This window comes from Anopheles moucheti, chromosome 2, assembly GCF_943734755.1.
Source record: "Anopheles moucheti chromosome 2, idAnoMoucSN_F20_07, whole genome shotgun sequence".
Lineage (NCBI taxonomy): Eukaryota > Metazoa > Arthropoda > Insecta > Diptera > Culicidae > Anopheles > Anopheles moucheti.
The window spans coordinates 11,046,694-11,066,168 of NC_069140.1; positions in this window are offsets into that span (position 1 = coordinate 11,046,694).

Sequence of the window (19,475 nt, forward strand, 5' to 3'; positions counted from 1 at the left end):
GCGTACGTACGCCAAACGGGTGCATAAATGCGGGGATGAACGGCGTTCATCAAAGCAACCGTCCATCCACGTGATGGTCGGCGCTGAAGGGTTAGGAGTTTTGCAACAACCGTGCAAGAAGTGAATGTTTATCTGACCTCAACCACTGGGTGACAACAATTGACGGTTAGTGTTTGTGGTGTTTGTTGGTGTGCGTGTGTGTGTGCGCGCGCGCGTGTGTTTGTTTTGTAAAGAGTGAAATGTGTTGAAAGCAGGACTCGTGACGCGGCGAGAAAATCCCACTTGATCATGCCCATTTTCCTCCGCTAATGAAAACATCACCCACAGCTCACGGTGAGTGCAACTTCCCGCGGGACACACCAGTGAGGCGGTCGGAAATGTTTGCCCTCTTTCGTACCGAGCGTTGAACGTTGATGAAATTGTTTGTATAAGCTTGCAATCATCGCATAAAATGTGATGAACGCTGAAGGGATCACACACTGTTATCTGGGGGAATGGGACATTCGGCAATGATTGGTAATTAAATAACAGTTTGATGTGTCACAGCCACCACAAACAATGGTCCATTGCACGATTAGTAACCGGATCGCACATTATGATTACTGTGGAATTCGAATTCCCGCCAGAGAATGGGAACGCAACATATCGGAAACATTGTGATAAGGGTTTGACAGCTCGCGCGGTGGCAGGTTTTATCGAGCGGAAACGGGTGTTGGGAAAATCCGGAAGACTGTCACGCTAGTATCTGCGATGCTGCATTGATTCGGATGAGCGGCAATACGATTTGGCATTCAATTCAAATGGTGACCGTACGTCAAACGGTATGCTCCCATCGGCGGCGTGCCCCGTAGGGACCATCAATCTTCGTTAGCATTCATTAGCAGGGCGGGCGGCAGAAGGTTCTGGGTGGCTTAATTTATCATCGAGAATTTATGATTTTGTCTGCGTTTTTATTAGTAACCGCGTGTGCGTTACATGTGGATCAACGAACCTCCCCCCAGATAGGGTGGTTTATGTTTTGTGTTGAGGAAGGTCTTCCCCCCCTTACAGAGCTCTGTGTAAACACTTGAGTCGAAGTGGTAGAAACGGGAGCTATTTTTGAACGTTTGAACCCCCGCCGTACGGCTTTAATTGAACGTTAATGAACAAACCTCTATTAGCGTAAAACACTTCCCTCCATCCTTGACATTACTTGGCCATTTTATTCACGCATCTTCAGCCCCGTAACCACCACAAACGCCCCGGATTGGGTTCCGGAATTACCCCCGTATAATTTGCAACTTAATTTGATCCTTTACTCGCGTTCCCCGTCGTCGTCTTGGTGAAGATTTTCGAACGCGAACGCCGGAATGGGTCCATCGGAAAAACTTTACCCCGCGTAATACCGTGCTTAAACTTTCCCAACCATCATCCGTACGTCCATTTCGGGTCGGAGTGGAGTTGAAACTTTAACATTAGAAGCTGGGACATGCGGCCTCTCCTTACCTTGGTTGTGTGTTATTCCATTCCGTTTTCAACCTTAATTCCATTTTGGAGCAATGGAGGGTAATGTCGCAGCGTTTTAGCGTACGCTTTGCGTTCCCACCGTACACGCGGGCGCTTATCATCCGTATCCATCTGCGTTCTGTCGCCAGGGATCAAGTGGAATTCGCTCTGGGGAATTTCACTTTATTTCGAACTGTCAATTTCAGCATCCCTCGTGTGTGCGCGAGAGAGAGGGAGACATCAGCTCAAGAAAACGACGAACAAACGTTCGATACATGCACTTTTGTGTGTGTGTGTGTGTTTTCCCCCAAGAAAATCAACCCCCCCCCCTCGCCCACTGAAAAAGGAAAATGAGAAAAGTGACACATTCGATCCGCCCGGGACACGGTGCAGAAGACGTTCCGTTTGAAAGGATCAGAAATTGGATGAAATTACACCATCCTTAGCTTTTCGCAGCCTTGCGTACGTCGCAAAAAGCGACGATTTGCACTGTGCGCGGATTAGAAAAGCTTCAAAGCGAGCATCCAATAACGGTTACACGTGTGTAAGCTTGCCGTGTAGTTGTACCTAATGTGCCACTCGACATTTTTTTTTGTTCTCTTCTTCTGACAAAGTGCAGCCCGCATTCTGTCCACCAGCGAGTGGGGGAGACCCGGCCATCTTCACGATGGTGGACACTGTGCAGTGATTGTTGGTTTCGCCCGGCAGCGGTGAACGATTGCAACTGTGGCAACTGCTTGTAAAGCGATCCCGTTCGAAGAAGTGAGATTGATAACGGCATCATTCATTGCGACGAGCTTCCCAACGCCCGAGAAAGGTTCAACTTGACGTCCCAAGAAGCTAGCCAGAGGCAGCGTGGAGTGCACGGTAAAACAAAGGTAAGTAAATTGATATCAGCCGGGTGTGACGGGGCGGGATGAGACGCTTATCATTACTCATAATTTGATCCTTCCGAAGCGGCTACCGAAGGTGCAGGTCTTGAGGGTATTCATTTGTTGCTGACCTGGGCCCCGCTGGGACACGGGATACGTACGGTACAGCTGACACCTTCACCAGTCATATCGATCAATCTGACTGACGGTTGGAAGATGTCGCCACGGGAATACTCTAGCCATGCATAGGTCGAGGCAATTGTATCTTCTTGCGCTTGCTTGCTACATGTGGCCCGGGCGTCTTGAATGGAAACGGGCACCGGCAGCACGACAACCATACCATCGATCGTTAAAATGGAAAGAATTTAAACGATTTCATCACGACATGCTTCTCTCTCAATGAACTTTTTTTTCTGGATGCTCCATCCGCCCCATAGGGATCGTTTCTCGCAGTAGGGCCGTTGGCAGAGGCATGTGAAATTAGTATTTACGTTGCGCTTTATTTCGGAGATTCCAAGAAATGAATGCGTAAAATAATATCAAAAAAAAGCTTTCCGTTGAGCCGCATCACATCTTCCAGCCCCGAGAATGTGATGTGGGACGATATGGAAGGAAAAGCCTTCGAATGGTTGTGTTTGTTGATTCATAAGGCGTACCGTTACTGTTTCATGTTAATGTTGTTGTTTATCGATCGGGTCTTATCCAGTGTCGAGCCCGAGAATCCACTGAAGAACAAAATTATCCTTAAAGAGTAGAAACATCTCATTTGTTTGTGAGAAATCATATTTTTCTTTAAAGTTCGTAAAATAATAATTTTTAAGTTTTTTTTAAAGAATTTTTTCATTCACTCTTTTATTTGCATTCACTTATATCGATACTGAAAGTGTAGAAATATATCTGAACCTTAAAACAGTTCATATTTGACAGTTGCAATTACTAAGGGAAGACAACATTGTTTTCGGCTATATTTATACTACTATTGTACTACAATTATTAGATACTGCATTGTAATTGTTACACAAACGAATAAACCAATAACTATGGGAATTAAATTAAAGTTCATCGGCCCAGTTTCGATCACATCGAACATAGAACAAACAATAGAACAACATGTATTCATTTCGTGACATGCAAATATTTCCCTCCATTTCGGCATTTAAACAAAGCAAGAAAATAACCACCAACATGGGAATATAAGCTCACTCAAATCGTGCAAATATTTTCTCATTCATGTTTGGCAGGGTGGAATCGGGGATGGCAGCAAATGTTTGTCTGCAACTGTCGATACGAGCGTGTCGCTCCTGTTGCCCCAGAATGCGTGTGAAGAAGAATATGTTTGCTCAGTATAAGTATCCTTCAAGGTTTTTTTTTTCAAGTGTTTTCAAGGATACTTTCAAGAGTTATATTTTTTTGTAGTAGGAGAAACATGTTTCACGCATTGTTTTGCCGAAAGGTACTTGAGTGCCATCTTTGGGAAAACTTTGTAATTGAGCTAACGATCTTCTGTTAAGATTATTTAATTAACAACGAAAAGGATATCACGAATTTAAAGAACTTTTTTTTAACAAATACAGATTTCTTCATTTCTTTCAGAGAATGAAAAGACGTTAAAGAGCTTTTTAAACGTTTTAGATATGAAATAGAAATATTCTTCAGTGTTATCGTTAAAAGTTGATTATGTCCGCAACCTCAGTCTATTGCTAATATATCATTTAATTTTATTCATAAGTTAGTAGCAGCTGTGGTCACCTAATATGGTACGAATTATGATTGCAATCTAGCATTTCGTTTAAGTTTTGTCCACGTGGTTTTGCACTGGACACGAAGAAGCCATAAGCCAACCAGACACACACACACCCAAACACCATTGGGAAAGCAGAGGCAAAATCCCGCTGTCATCAACCACAATCTGCAATCCCTTATCACTCCACCATCACGAATGGGAACCCAATTTCACCACCTTCAGCTAGGCGTTAATATCAAACGCGATAGGAAATCCTTTCAAGTGAAAAGTGCTTTTATCCCGATTTTTTTGTTCGTTGCTTGCCACATTCGCCCCGTGTCGGGGTGGTACGAATCACCGTGCTGGGCTTTGGTGGGTTTGGTTTGAGCATTCCCTTCTTAAATATTCAACATCTGCAAGCCGTCGGACGGGCGAGACCAGTATGATGGCTCCTATCAACCGAACAACATCTCGCCAAGGCATTAGCCCAATGTGTTCGCTGCTAAAGCGTAGAGATAACTTATATCCCACGCGTCCAATAGCTGTCATTTGTTACGCAGGTTCTTAAGGTGCGCTAGAGTGTGTTTGTACGTGGCGAACGGATTTGTTTCACCATCTTTCCTTTTTTCTCGGAAACATTTTTCCTTTTGCTCGGATAGCATCCTAAAATATGAGAGCTAAGGTGTTGAGCCCACTGCATCACGGTGCTTTGGTGCTCCAAGGTTTTTGTTTTGTTCTGTGGCGAATAAATGTGATGTTTAGCTATAGCAAAATGAACGAAATTGTTACTTGATGGTGACAGTGACTAAAGAAGGCACTTTGTCAAGGCGAAATCGTGCCTAGATCGAAGATAAAACAGATGAACAAAAATGTACGGATTTGATGGAGCTTGTGAAACGGAAGGATTTTCCCATCGCTTCGGTACGGTCTAAGATTTGTAAATATATGTCACCGTGCCAATTTAATGCCCGCCCAACATCAGTCGTTGTTTACTAAATGGAATCGCAATCATATCCAATCGAACACGCATTTCCACACCCGCCTCGAGTTTGTGATTGTACCGCCGTCGATTTAGCTGTGCAGTAAACGATCGTAAAAGATTCACCATCGTAGGCGTTAAACTTTCATCGCGTTTTGCAAATTGTGACGATAAATCATAGCTAGAATTATTTATGAGCCTCTGTTTACTGCTGCCGTGCCGTGATTGACTGTACCATGATTGAAAATGCAAACTGCAAACAGTCAGAATGTAGAAACACCGACTCTGGACAGGTTTTCCGGGATGGGAAAAGTTTTTACCCCTCCCATGATCATGTTCCGTTCTAAAGCTTAACCCACTAACACATTTTAATAGGCCGCAATTTATGAGTTTGTGTGGGCAAAATGACCACCCAGCCGTTCGTTAGCAGTGCACCAACATCGAACATCAACACACTTGTGGGTTGAAATACATCATCAAAGAGCAAGTCAGTTGGGATGCAGTTGGCGGTTTTTATTGGAAATCGATCAACATCCGACACCCGTTGTGTGTGAGCATAGGCTGAAGATACACGATGAATGGTGGGAGTGTGTGCGATTAATTGTGTACATGTAAGACTTCGACCGTGGAAGCTGCTTGTGGCGATTATGACGCACGTTATAGGGAAATCGACCAAGGACATTTTCAAGCATAACGACTCGGAGAAGAATGGGAAAAATTGTACCGCGCAGTTGTACATTTTAGCATCAATTTAGATATCTATTAACTATTGATGAATAATAGCAGCAGAATTCGAGAATAAGAATCGCTCCTTCTCTAATTGTGCACTTAGCTACAAAAAATAAGTGGCGAAAACTACTTACTGCTACTATTATATTTAAAATCTAACTTGTCTTGGTAGTAGTCATTTTAAACAGAACATTTTAAAAAATCATAATATGAAATGATATTAAAATAATATTTAATAATAATTATTGTATATGAATATTTATTTAAAAAAATATAAATGAAGAAATGGTGAAGAAGACGCTTTAAATCGTCGATAACTTCACCAACAAACGTGATGTTCATAAGTGCTGATCACCAACAAGCCATACAGCCCATAGTTGGAACTGAGTAAACGTGTAGTATTCATAGCCCATGGACATGGTTTCTACCCAGAACTTCTTGCCAAAGGAAGATGATTAAGAGAGGTTTAAACTCGCTAGAGGATAATAAAGGAACCATTCCAATGGTGAAAGCTCTTTCATCTTCTCAGTATTATTGTGGAGAATTATATTCGCCAACCTTTGTTGGGCACAGTACGTGGTGCAACAGCCACTGAAGCTACTCAATACATACAGCCTGCCTAGGTCATCCTCAAGGATCAAGCTGGAGCTTAGTTTGTAGATGACCTTAGTATGTGAGCCGTAAAATTGTAGATATAATTTAATTTAGGTTTTTTTTTATTTAAATTATGTTTGCAAGAGTTATTTAACAAAATTAACTAGAGTGTTGTGAATAGGTGCAGGGCCACGAGAGTTGACAAAATGTTGACAAATTTGTCAAGTGACAAAATTAGCTTGTCAACTGCGAAAACCACTATACCGTTGCCGCGCACACAATTGTACTCTTTGACAAAGTTAATTGACAAGAATATCAACATGATCGAAGCAGCTTTCGACAGTTGTTACCAAAAAAATAACCGATTTTATTTAGTATTTTTATTTTTGTGTAAATATTAAGAGATTTGCGGAATAATGATAAAATATAAGGTATAGTTCATTCAAAAATCAAGCTTTTGTACTTTAAATGCAACATAAAATATTAATTTCCGATAAAACACAATTAGCAAGCGGTGCAAAATTTTGCCAGCATTTTGTCAAGATTATGTCAACTTTTTGTCGTCGATTTTCTACAAATTGAAGTTTGACAAAAGCTCACAAATAGTGACAAAAGCTTCGTTTTGACAAATTTATCAGCATTTTGTCAGCTCTCGTGGCCCTGCACCTAATGAAGTTACTGCTGTGCTGGAATCAATACATTTCTAGCTGTGTCACTCATAAACACGAAGAAATTTAGCAATAGTAAACACCTCTTTTACCATACATCTTTCTTCCATCCACTCTCTTTTAGTCCCTCAAGAGTAAAGTGTTCATAAAAACCAAAAATAATTTTTATCAGCATGACTGCAGCATCTATTCTTTCGGCCAGAATATACACACGCACGTTTATGGAGCACTTCTTTCCGCTGCGTGTAGCTACATTATGGACGACACGTTCGTAAAAGCGTAACATTTACTACTCGTTTGCGGGTGCGTAGTATTTTTTAAAGCCGCTAGATCAAAACCTTTTTCCCCGGGCCAACATAATTTAATAGACTTCACCAGCGCTGCTTCCGTAACTCCGGAATCAGGGAAGAAAATGGACGGTTCTTGCCCCGAGGGGGGATTTTTTTTGCACTTCTTTTCGTTGCGTCCGTTTTCCATGTGAAGTGCTGTATGACATGACGCTGGATGTGGGGTGATAAATCCTCTGTCAAAACAAAAAAATCCACCTCCGCCTATCCCACGCGAAGGTTCCGCGAGCTGTGTCCGGATGGAGATGTGAATCCGGCCCTAAAATAGCCAATCTTTGAGATGTTTGGATATGGGTAGAGGGGATTGTGTGTTTTTTGCTCGTTGCCTGTCTTGTTAACAGTCTCGCTTTACACTGTTTTCCTTCAGCCATTAATTCTTGCTAGGAAAATGTGAACGGCGCATTTTTTGTACTACATCCATCCAACCGTTGCCGGACAGAAATGGAAGACTGTTGTTCAACCCTTAATTTCAACCCACAACCCAGTGGATTTTTTTCGTTAGTTTTCATTTGTGTTGTTAGGATTAGCGCCAACCAGGATCAGCGTTTTATAGCATTGTTGACTGAAGAACTTGAAAATGTTAAACACAGCATAGAACTAAGGAGCGGTAGCTTATCACGAAATCTTGTCAAAACAACACACACACAAATGCTTTTATCATTACTCTTGTTAGCAACTGTTGAAGCTCGCCTACCTCCCCCCAAGATGGGTAAGGATTGATCAAGGAGGACGAGGTTTTATTGGACAATAATCACACGCTGACTCAGCGGTTGGAAGGTTCCATGTTCCATGTGGACCCCAACACCGTTTGGGGTTGATTAATTCAATTAATTAAATAACATTCCACTTCCGCGGCGATACCATCGTGCTAATGGATAAGATAAAGGCACCATCTCGCCCTATTATTGACTCTAGGCGCTGATAGAGCATCCGAGATGTGTACCGTGTTTGGGTAAAAGCTCAGGAAGCGGACTTCGGCTCAGAGTAGAATGGCTGATTCAGGTAAATTTTGAAAGCAATTTGTTCAAACAACTTGAAGGAAAACATTCGACAGAGACAGGTGCATTAGTATGCTGTAGACGTGTGGTACGATAAAGCATCCTGGTGCTAATGTATGGACACCGATGCAGGGAAGGGAAAGGCTAAAAATTGAACCTACAAGTTAAGCCTCCTTGCTGCGTACGTGATTTGCTTGCGTAACGCAAGTCTTGTGCAAGTCAGCGGAAAAGCTTGTAACAGCACTTGGTGTTGTGGTGCTCAAATTGAATGATTTACCTTTCATGTTTAAATCAACGGCTCGAGCACAAACTTTACTCACCAACGGCAAATCAAAATGAGTGTCTAGTTATGAGTGTGTGACTTCTGTTCTTGCTCATAAAGAACGTAAAAAAATAATTTGATTCACTACAAACAAAAAAAACTACCTTTCAAAAGTTACTTCCAAGGCAATAAATTGCCCCCAAAAAAACGCACGCCTCATTGCGTTGTGTAGCAAATGATTGTCCGGTCGGACAAGATGCTACCCATTTCATCATCATGCCACAGTTCCACCGACTAGAAATGCGGAACAACATCCGGCAAACGGGGTTTGTCCCTTTTTGGCAAATGCAAACGGCCAAATTTATGCGTCCCTTGGTTTATTTATTTTCATACCGTGTTTTAACTGCACGCTGACCGGCGTGGTCCGATTCCCTAACTAGCCACTGCCAGGAGGGTAGCGAGGAATAACTGTTACGCCGTGTTATTCTCATCAAAAGAGATAGCCACTCTCTTGGTGGTGGAGTGTTTCCAAAAATTCTTGCCAAATGTTTAACTTTGAAACATTGTAACGTTTTGCCGTCATGTAGCGCAAATGCATAATGAATATTAAAGCCATGTTTAATTTTCGAGTTGTATTTTGCTGATTCGGCAAAAGTTTTCTCACGTGGAAAAATCAACTTTTCGATATGAATTGCTATGCTTTCGGTTTTCCGGATGGAAGCTGCAAAATGAATAAAATTTTCCACGAAACATTTTTGGGTTGCTTTTTTTTGGGGAGGTGGTTTTGGTTGGAAGTGGAACATTATCGAAATGGTACGCATTCTACGAATCCCCCCGTGATAATGCGATCTCATATATAATCCATTCCGGGCGTTGGTTTTTTTCTTTGGCAGATGATGATAAAGCGCATCATGCCGAATCAGCTTTATGCGTTCGGGCCGCTTTCGGTACACTCAGGAAACAAGCACCGACATTGAATTCTTGAGCTCAGTTGAAAAAACAAAATCGTTGTGTAAGCTGCTGTCTAACGCATTGCCAACAGTGGATGATTGTTGATTGAATAGATGGGAACAGAACATCCGGAAGCAAGTAGCAAGTAGCACAAAGCGTTTAATGCAGAGATGGATGAAATGGGACGGATTTGTTTGGGATTTTGTTTGGTACACTACCAAAACCATAAGACGGTAAACCACTAATGGAGCAATGAAGCAATGAAAGCAACCATTACGTAAATTAGTACTGCTCGACTCGCTTTTTCGTACTACTGTCACACCGTTGGGGACTTTCTTTCTTCAAGAGTTGATTTGATTTAAAGCTTTTGCCGCATCAAACAACGAGCGTGTAAGCGGATTAGTCCTGTACACCGAAAGGAATATTCCACCCGAAAGCTTGGTAGCTTGTAATCAAATTAATCAAAGTTGCAAACTAAAAGTAGCGCTTTAAATTTCATTCAGGTTCAACGCCACCGTACAATGGTGCGAGCCGCCCGCAGATCGAATGCCTCTGCAGTACAAAGCAGTGTCAAAAGATTGAATTTTAAGCTGTGGGCATAAGCTTTATGAGCACAAGGAAAAAAAAAAGTTCATCTCTCTCTCCCTCACTCTCTGCCTTTCTCTTTCTCCATTTACTGTAAAAGTCAATCTGTAGGCAGTAAGAGTCTATTCGCACAGTTTACAACCTTCCCGTACCCGGGGATATGGTTGGCTTTTTCTGGAGATCCCATTTGTAAATAACTGCCACACCGCGCGGCAAAACCATAAACCAAGAAGGAAAAAACGAAAACAGAGATGGCCTCCAGGAGCTTTAAAAACTCTTTTCCTTGCCTTGATTCGGTCGTGAAGCTTTACGTCTGAATGGTGCTCACACACTGATGGCACGCTTTTGAAATGGGAAATGGGATGGGCAAAGCGAAGTTTGAAAATTTATCGATCGTTAATCGGTTTACGTTGAGGTCGTAATGTATCACGTTTATTGTTAACCGTAAGCGAACGCGTCCGAGAGCACTGAAGGACGATGGGCGTTAAAAGGACACTTTCTAAACGCTGTATAGCTTGCCAACGGGTGAAGTGTTCCCAAGCGTTGTGAAATATAATTTAAACCTTCATTGTGCAGGGAACGAAGCAGGGACCCACACGCACAGCCCACAACACGCAGCGGACCGTGGGTTGCGAAAACAAAATCAATCAATGTTTCGAAATAATGCGGTGTAGCCTGGTAGCCAGGAAAGAGTATGCCGATAGGATCTATCAGCACCGATGCGAAACGATGCTTTGTGGTTGGCTGGCAAAACGGGCAGGAAGTAAAGGAAGCTGGTGCTGGTTGATACGCAAACTTTTGATACATGGTACCGAACTGTTGTTCGCTGATGCGATAAAAGGGACACGCTTGCTGCTGGGTGTACGCGGGGTTCTGGGGGGCGGTTTTGCATAAATATGTGTCGCTCATGTGCGATTAATTTTACACCTAGGTACAGATTGCTACAGCAGCTCCAGACCGAACGTGGGCGAGGCAATCAATTACTTTCATCATAATTTCACAAAGAATGTATTATGGAAGCGATTTTTAAAAAGGATGCATGCAAATTAGTCTCATCTTTCCATGTTGCAATTTGTTTATGTTATTATGTTGTTTTATTTTTGTTTTGTATTCTAAAAATAATTCACAAAGTCTCGTAAAAGTCACGCTAAGTTACTAAGCTACTTACACTGGTTATTTATTGTATCTTTAATTCAACACCGTTGCTAACCTTCTTTTCTTTTGCACAACATCTCCATTACATAATGCTTTTCCATACCCTCGGTTGTACATGTTCCAGGTGTTTGCACACCAACGATATCGGCCTACCTTCCGTAACGGCAGAAGATGATTTCAATTAACTCCCGGAAGAAACGTTCACTTCCGCATCGAAATCGTTTCCAATGAGGTAGCACAACGGTGCCGCTCGTGGCAGGTGTTTGAATTCCAACACTAGATCGAACGTTGTTATCTAACAAACGCACGCTACCCGCGCGTTGGTGTGCGCAAGATGTGACCAGAATCCTCGGGGGAAAAGCAATCCCACCGTAACACGAGCTTTAAGCTTGGCAGCCAGCTTACAGCTGGTGTGTTCGCATTAATTACCTTCCGCGCTCGGTATGGGCCACGAGGCGCCACAGCATAATCAATCGCAAACACACCGGAACGAAATGAGAAACTTTGGTAGTAATAATGATAACCACCTGTTTATGCTACGGGGTTCGGAGCTCAAGCTCAACTTCAAAAGGAATGGCTTGTCTTGCTTTATGATTGTTTATGGTCAGTGGTAACACCGACTGCTAGCTGTCAGTTGCAGTCGTTGTGCTCATGTTTTATGCATCGAATGTATGCGCACCGACCCGCCACGAGCAGCTGCCCTAAACAAAGCTCGCCCCAGCGAAACAAATTGAATCACCACAAACACCAGGCGCCTCCATCGGCTGGCGCACTGAGCACATGATCATGATGTGTTAGCTGCGCCAGAATGTGGTTGGTATGGATTACATAGCCCGCTCTTCTCCTACTCTCGGTTGTGCAGATAACGAATATGCTCCACAGCATGGCAGGTGTTGGGAGCTGCAAAGACCATAAGAAACTCGTACGAATGTCCTGAAGCTTTCGTTGTACGCCGAGAACGCCCTTGAACGCATGGCATGGTTGCTCTTTTGCCAGGGTGAAACGCTTGCCAAATCTGGTCAATCCGTTGCTCGTCGTAGTCGGACATCAAAAGAATGTTTCAAAAAAGGCAACGTCCGATTGTGGGTATGTGATGAATGCTTTTGATTGCGTTTGTTTCGTGGATGTTTACACCTTTTATTAGGAAAGCAATCTGACATGAAAGAGAAGATAAAAAACGTTTTCGAACGAATTTAAAAAGGGTTTTTTTTTGGGAATTTTTAATATTTATGACCAAAAAGGAGTAAATCTTAATCTTTTGAAGTTCTTTGGTGCCTAAGTAATGTTGAGCTTAAAATTCCAATTTACGTATAATGAACCACTCGGATACTTTTCTGAACTACAAAAAGCAGGTATTGTTATGTTAAATTAGACGAAAGTGCTTTTATGTATGATAAAGTCCATTCCAATTGCAGAAACCCCAACAAAAAGGTTGTTAAAGTGAAGCAAAACAACACCGCAACATATTCTTTCCTTCTGGGGATTGCCGCACTCTCGTTAACTTCCACGGGTAAAGGCAGACGATTAGAACGGTACTGCAGTATAAGCATAAACACTGCTACCAAGTGGAACGACAAACCTAACCATTGTTGCAGAACGAAGGAAAATAAAACAGAAATACAATGCAAAAACGAAAAATCGCTATTTGATAGAAACTATACCGGCGAAACCTCTGCAAACAACCACATTAAGACCCTGCCGGACCGACCGACGGTGTGTTACACCGACCGAATGCTTCACCCAGGGTGCAATAAAATCCACGTTGCGTTGCCTTCTCTTGTATTGTGATTTGTTTCGCAGCTTCTCTTCCCATCCACATCCCATCGTCCCATCGGTTTGGGATCTCGCTGTTAGGATAAACTTTCGTGTCGAACAAGTTTGTGAACAAGCGCGGTTCCAACAGCACACGGTTGACAAACTGTTGTTCAAAAGCTACTTTATGGTCGTTTAGAGCCCGGGTGCTGTTGTTCTCGGGTTTCTTGTTGCTTCATGTGGTCACCGTGGAGCTGCTATAAAAATACACACATGGAAGTATATTTCATAATCGATCGGTCGGTTAGGATTGGTCGTTTTATCGTAGTTTGGGAATGTCGTTCCTATGCCTGCTTCTTGAAGCCGTAGCTAATCCAACAGATAAAACGAGAACAACTCGCACCGGGTCCGTGTCCTCCCGGGGTATTTCCAAAAGTTAGCAGAAGGATCAAAGTATTGAGGTTAGGTTATGACCGAAGAAGGATAGCATCAGCAAACGAACGATTCCAAGACTTCTCAAGGACACTAACCGTCTTAACCGCTCCAAAAACAAACGATTGGTAACATTCCCCAGGACAATGGTGATGATGATGTTTCATGATATCATATGGAGTAAAATCGATGGGATGGAAATATCTTACCCAACAATGAAAAAACGCACACCGTTACAAAACAATACAATCGTTAAAACCCTCCCGGTTTTTTTTCCATTGCTCGAGTGCCGATTAGACATCAAGTTTTATTGCTCCCAAGGAAATTATCGAAACGCAAACTAACCTTCTCCAACAACGTTCCAATGTCTACACAGGAGGAAAATCACCCTCCCACGGACATTAAAGGCATTCAACCGTTCGGTTAGTTTTCATAGTTATTTTGTGCTGTATTCTTTTCTTTGACATCTTCAAAGCTCGAATACGAATACTATTCTGTTTTTTCTTCTAGCGATTACCGATTTCCGGTGATCTCTTTCCGGTGACCGTTCGCTTTCCCCTGGTCAGCCTACATCCCTCAAAGTTCTTCTGCCCCGTGTCGAAATGATCAACGATATTGACGTTGTCATTGTCATGATTGTCTTTATCGTCTTACCCATTTCATTTCCTCCCCCCCCACAACAGCCGCTGGGATGGGGCACCCTTAGAAGGTCGTTGGATATTTCGTATCCTTAGAGATGCTCCCGTAAAACAAAACGCCAGAATGCAAGTAACCCAAGCAAGAGCCTTGGATGTGGTTGGGAATTATTCTTCGTTTATTGACTATTTGCTCCAATGACAACGGACGTGCGGTGTCGGTGGTGGTACCTAGCTGCTTGAACGTCCTTAAACGGCCATTTCGTTCGCCCGGACATCATACCATTGGGTTGTATGATGGATAGAATAGACGTGGGCAGAGTGCTCCAAAACGACACCAGCGAGTGCGTGAAACATGCGACAAGTTCGTCACTCACTGGCAAAGTGACACTGACACGAACAGACTGTAATTTACGGCTTCCGAACGAGGCTGGAAGAAGCTAGAGGGAAGAGCAAATTGTAACATTTTATTTTGCTACCCTTTGTACATCGGCGAACGGAATCGAATTATCCCCAACTACGCATCCTTCTCGGAGACTATTAAAGTATGTTTACTCGTAAAGCGCTGGATGGATCTTATGTTGTTGAAAAATATTGTAATTGAAGTTAATTTGTAAATTGAACTTATGGTTGCCACATAGATGCCCATTCTTCTTTTATGTATTCAGATTTTACATTCTAAATTACAGAGTGTTGTATAAAAAACAATATAACATACTTTTCCACCTCGCTGCAATCAAGAAACGAAGCAGCTGGGAAGAGGTAATTTCTTAATTGTGCCAATGGAATCAATTAAATTGATGAATTCCTCCGCGTTTCTTCGCTCGTATTGGCCCAACTCTTCGCCGGCCCGCGATACTAGCGATGAAGACTACAACCTGCTGAAGAACAGACCAAAAGGACAATTAGCCCTCCATAATTTATGACCTCACCGTAGAGCTTCAATTGGGGTTCCAACTGCACCATCGAATGGCACTTCTATTTGCAAACGATCGAAGCTTAAATTCATCTTCGCCTGTTTTGACCTGATGTGCACCTGCACTGAATGGGACGGGAAGTGGTATAATACACCGTGATAAAACTACCATTCTTTTGCCAACGGACGCATCTGCAGTTCGAATTTATTTCATCCCAATCTACATCTACCGATGGACGTTCGGGGCGATTCACCCATCGGTTGCGCTACCTCATTTGAATTTTAATAGAGGTTTACATTTCCATACAAAGTGAAGATTTTTATGGACTCTGCTTCGATCGGCACTGTAACACGCTGGAAGGCTGCGTTATCGACCGCCCGGCGAGGGTGCGTTTATTTATTTTCTGCTCCAAGTGTACTTGTTTTCTTGTGCATTTGGGAAGGTTTTGGAATTTTAAGCAAATTATAGCAAACCTGGAGTGGATTTTATGTTGTGAGTGGAATGAAGTATAATTTCTACGTAGTATCTATGCGATATATACTTTCCATACAATTAACATAATTGGATATAATTGGTGATAATTTATATAATTTGTATGAGATTTACAAATTTTAAAACGAATTTCAAAGTGACTTGTTAGTTCATCTTCTCAGAACTTCAAGGATCAGAGCAATTAGTCGCAGTTATAGTCGGACAACCAAAGTTGGCATAGCCGTGATCATTTCGTGATCATCGTGATCTCGATATCGTGATCATTATAAAAGGATGATTTGGAGAGTATTTAGGACATTGCATCTTGCAGGTATAGAAATTTATCTTCCAATCATCTGATGATAATTTTCCATAACGAAATCTTCACAACACGATGGCTAAATACGTAATGGAAGAATGCCTTACTGAGAATATCTGGAATGTCAGACGCTATTGCATAAATATCCCTACCAATTAGGAATCCTTTTCAGCGTAATAAATATTCCATCCGGTAATACACCTATCAAAGTTGGGTCACTGCTTTTGACCACTATGACCATCCATCCATCACCCTGAAGGACATCAACCAAAGTATGCAAGTGTACGCCATAAAAAAGTGACCACTCATCCAACGAACTTCCGAAAGCAAATCGCGCTCGGTTCCATTTAATCCGTCACCGGTTCAGCGTGCACACGTTGGCACGTCGTTTATTATTTCATACATTTATTTATTTATTTTAGCTTCCCGGGACGTGCAATGCCCCACCCGGTACGGGTCACGTAGCGGTGTGCAAAAACTGCGACGGAACCCTGCTGACGTCCAGCGCATTTGTAGCCGTTTCGTTTCGAAAAAAACGCGAGGTAACACAAGACAACGGACGAAACAACACGAAAAATGGTCACGCGTATGATGAAAATAAATTCCTTCGGCCCATCGCTAAAATGGCGATAATGTGTGCTCATAAAGCGATATAAAACCAATTTTATTACCTATACGTCCGGCCACTTTGGCGGGCGGGCAAACGGAATGGGGCGGGATGGAAAGCAGTCGGGAGGTCACTGCTGGCCATTTGCCACTATATTTAATGGTTAAATGGTCGAAAAACCCGGTACAAAATTCATCTCACACAACCAGCTCAGCAGCTGAGCGTGGTTGCGGTTTTGCTGCTGACAGTCCTTGAACGGCGTGTTTGCCCCGCGTGCTGCGGCCGGCACCGTCCGAGCACTTGCGGGATCATTTGGCGCCAAATTTGGGCAGTCTTTATGGGCACAGCACTGAACTTGCTGCTTTTTCATCCTTCATTCTCTTTTTTTGTTCTACAGATATTTTTTTTTTAGCTTTGCTTTCCAGTTTAAGCACGTTCCGATGTGCATCGGACGCATTCCAGGGAGCGTGGTGCTGCTGGAAGTTTGCTGTCTGCTTTCCCATGTTTGCAATTAATTATGGCACACGGCATAACCACGGTGAAGGCAGTTTAGGTAACACCGCCCAACGGCGAGCCAACTGCAGTCTCGTGAGTATATTGCTTATGGGCAATATAGTATGGTTTGGTGGTAGCAAATATTCGGAGGTATCTCCCGCACAGAGGTTCAATCGAGAAACGTTTCTTTATTGTGTCTGAACATTAAGTATACAATTTTAAAAAGGAAAGTTATAACCGGCAACAGTAAACAAAAGCTTATAATTGGCTTCAGGTCTTCAGAAGAACTAAGAAAACAAGAGCTTATTAGCTTAACAGTGGTGTTTATGTTTCAGTTAGTCTTTCTCATGTATCTATATGCTCCATGGTTTTACAAACTTTGTCATTTATGAGCTACTTTCCACAATGGCTAGCTGTCAATGACTTGATAGAGCCTTGGCTTAATAGAGAATTTTGCGGCTCGGTGGTGTATTTGGTAGACCTCTAGATTAGACCTCTTGAGGTTATTGCTGCCACTAGAGAAGAAGCAGCAGCCTAGAGACTCTAAAATTTGAACATCAATCCCAAGTCTAGGCTAGACCTTCTTATAGCATGCAATAATCAGTATTATTAAGAATGCCTTTTTACTGCCCTGTTTGGGCTTAAGTAAACTCATTTCGGCCCACGGAAACAAACGACACTCGCTGCCATTTCCATTCCAAGGATAAGTACTGCTTATGAAATATTTTGCACACTTCCAAAGATACAAATCATCATTCCACAGAACATGAGATGGGGGTTAGAAAAGTACATTATAGCAAAGCAAAGATGAAAAAAAAGGTGCTATTAATTCCACGGAAAATGCGAAAAGTTCATTTTCCTCTTTATTTTACGGTGCCAAAAACACCTCAATTTCCCCGAACCGTCGTGCGTCTTATTGCGTCAGAAAGTTTGCCTGTTGCTTCTCCCGTGTTTGGGACGGAAGCACAGCCTCAATAATGACTTCGTATACACTTAGCGATAAACAATCTGTTCCATCCATTGGCCAAATTAAATTTTCCACCTTTCGCTGTTTCTATCTACCTTCCGACGGTTCGTCGCTGCAGAGCCTTACCTCCATTTATCATGCATCATGGACAGTCGGGTTGTTATTGGATATTAGGTGAAACGTTCTTCAGGCTTAATCTCATGCGTCTCTAGCAGTCCCCGTTTGTTGTACTCCCAAATGATTAGTTTTATATATTTCTCCATTGCAATCGAACGGTGCACCACGGTTAGTGGGTCCTCAAGAAAAATGAAAACCAGCTAGGTCCCCGGTCAGGAGGAATGAAAAAAATATACCTATATCTAGGAATATTTTCCAATTCATCTGCGCTGCGCTCTCAATCCATCTAGCCGAAGGTAATTCGATAAATGCGATACACAGCGCAACATTCCTTACTGTAGGATAGGTTCGTAATACACGATTGCCCTACTTGCCCTGGTGCAGCACACATACCCGATACGGGTTTTGACCTATCGGTGGGTACTTCCTCTGGTGCCCTTTTCGGTTACTTTATTGCGCTCGAAATTACATTCCGCCCGTGTTGCCAGCTGGTCAGTGAAATTGGTGAAGCGATTCCACCCGACAGAACCATAAATCTTAATCCAAATCAAATTATTTTCCATCGTTACTCCTGCCAGCGGGCATTATCCTGGGGACGCTTGCCAAAATGGGTTTTACTCAACTTCCAGCGATGTGAAGTCAGCTTGCCGTTACGAGCATGGTCCTGACGGTACGGGACTTCGAAGAAGCACACATGCACGTGAAGTGAGCAAAGTTTTGGGCCAAAAACATTATCATCATTTATTTTGTATTCCTTACAGTTCATTAGCGCACACCGAGTGCACCCACAATAGCGCGCCCGGTTCCCTTGCTTCACATAGAGGCAGCTTTAAATTACGCGATTGCTAATTATTTCCCGTCCTGTAAAACAACAAACCACCGGGTGCCCTGCGGCGCACATGGCGAGGAACGTTTTTGTTCGTCCATTTTTTTGTTTTTTTGCACGCTACCTTTTCAAGTGCAGCAATAAGAATTAATTAACGCCATCGTGCCACAATGTGCCAACTTGCGTGAGTGAAGGCTGGAAGCTGAGAGGCTTTATTTGCGCTAACGAAGAACGCGGGAGGACACGAAGAAGCGAAGAATCCAGAGAATGGAAACGATAACGATGGCAACCGTAGCGGTTGCCTGTGATCGGAATGATAAGATGTCGTCCTGAATCAACATTCCGTTGGGAAGTTTTCCTTCCGGACCGTACAGCTGAGGTTTAGGGATGGGAGCATGGGAAATTGAAAGTTTTTCCCACACACACACACCTTCCATTTCCTTTGCCTGCTTCCTTCCAGGAAGGAATCTTTTCATCAATTCCCGGTAATCAAAATTAGCTATATAAAGAAGCTTATTTCGCGTGGTAGGCCATACCGAAGGGGAAGATTTAGAAGGCAGAAGTGTCATCATTTGCTTGTCTTTCGCAT